Source organism: Malurus melanocephalus, unplaced genomic scaffold (genome assembly GCF_030028575.1).
Source record: "Malurus melanocephalus ecotype Western Australia unplaced genomic scaffold, MMel_1.1 scaffold_355, whole genome shotgun sequence".
In the NCBI taxonomy this organism is placed as follows: domain Eukaryota; kingdom Metazoa; phylum Chordata; class Aves; order Passeriformes; family Maluridae; genus Malurus; species Malurus melanocephalus.
The window spans coordinates 598,988-600,560 of NW_026623587.1; the positions used below are offsets into that span (position 1 = coordinate 598,988).

Sequence of the window (1,573 nt, forward strand, 5' to 3'; positions counted from 1 at the left end):
TTGTGCAGCTTTCACCAGCCCAGAAACCCCATCCATTACCATCCCAGCATTAAGTTCATCTCCCAGCAGCCCCAGCACTCCCCAAACCCAGCCCTTCCCCAGAGCCCACGTGGTTTGCTCCTCTTTAAGGAGAGGTTTTCATGCCARTCAAGTTGGCATTGAGCCCAGTTGCCTGCCCTCACCTGGAGGTTTCCTGACTCCACTTCCTGCTCTGTTTCTCCTTTTCCTCACAGTGTGGAGCTTTTTCACCCCCTCTCTGTCCTGCTGGGATCTGTGCTCAGCTCTTCCCCYTTTGAATCACAAGTGATGGGGCAAAAACACATTTGGGTTTTGCTGCAAATGTGCTCAACTCCCGTGTTTGCCAYGGTTATGGGACACTGCAGGCCAGGGCAGTTTGGAAGAACTTCCTCTGCTTCAATCCTGACTTCTCCAGAGGTTTTCCAGTGTCAAAAATCTGGCTTTAGTCTGATTCAGCAAAACAGCACTTGGGGTTAGGCACATGTTTGGCCCTGACTCAATGAAGTACTTAGACACAGAAATGGTCAGACTTATGACAAATGAAAAACCTGTCATCAGACCCCATGGTTTTAGGCTTTAAAGTGGAATATATACTTCATTAAATAGTTTGGGAAGTGTTTTCTTCCTTGCAATCCAACAGTGGGCGAAGATCTTCTGAATAAGGCTGGACTCATGTCCATCATGGAAATAGGTGCTGGGTTTTTTTTTAAACTCATTATTGATGTGTTATGGAACTGGGGTGGGGGATTGAGGTAGATTATTGCAGTATTTAAAAGCAAAAATAAAGGAAAAGAGAATTCTGAGTGAATTGGCCAAGTATTTCTTCCATGTCAGGARCTGCCAGCTGCTGAAATATTTGTTTAGGGATAAAGCCAAAAGCTGCTGTTGGTGGGGAGTGGCTCAGGTTGTCCTTGTGCAGGGCTTTCCATCAGTACCAAAGGTCCCAGTGCCCAGGGATGAGCCAGAGCCTGGGAGTAAACTGCTCCCAAGGAAAAAGGAGGAAAAGGATGCTGACTGCACCAAATCCAGCACAGAGGAGGAGCAGGCAGTGAGGAAGCAGCTCAGGGAAGAAGGTGTGATGAACACAGGCAGTGCTTTGGGGCTGGTGGGGTGCAGACATGACGGGGTGACCCTGCCCCACCCTGCCAGCAGCTGCTGACCCCTCAATGAGCTGCATGCCAAACAGCTCAGCTAATTAATGTCCTCCCCATGCACATTCCTCCTTTTCCACACTCATTTACTCACTCCAAGTCCTCTACTCCTCAAGGCAGCTGTGCTGATGTCCTTGCTGTGATTCTTCAGGAGCAGCCCATGGACCTGGCTCCTTCTCCTCCTCCTCCCTGGAAAGCAGCCCCAGTGCTGGTAATGCTCAGGGCTGCCAGGACACAGCAGATCCCAGGATCAGCTCCTTGGCCAGAGCRTTTTGTGTTAAACATCTGGATTGGAGCCCTGAGTGGGCAGTGGCTTTGTCCAGTGGTTACTGCTCTGCTTTGGAAGGATAATTGTATGGGTGTAAGGATGATCTTTATTCTGGAACCCTTCACGGGCACCAAGA

The 1,573-nt window shown here is 49.6% G+C and overlaps 1 protein-coding gene across 14 annotated transcripts in view; it reads left to right on the plus strand.

Moving 5' to 3' along the window:
* LOC130580701 (histone-lysine N-methyltransferase EHMT1-like) overlaps window positions 1-1,573 on the plus strand; it is a 121,943-nt gene that overhangs the window by 113,601 nt on the left and 6,769 nt on the right. The gene's annotated exons all lie outside the window — the stretch shown is intronic.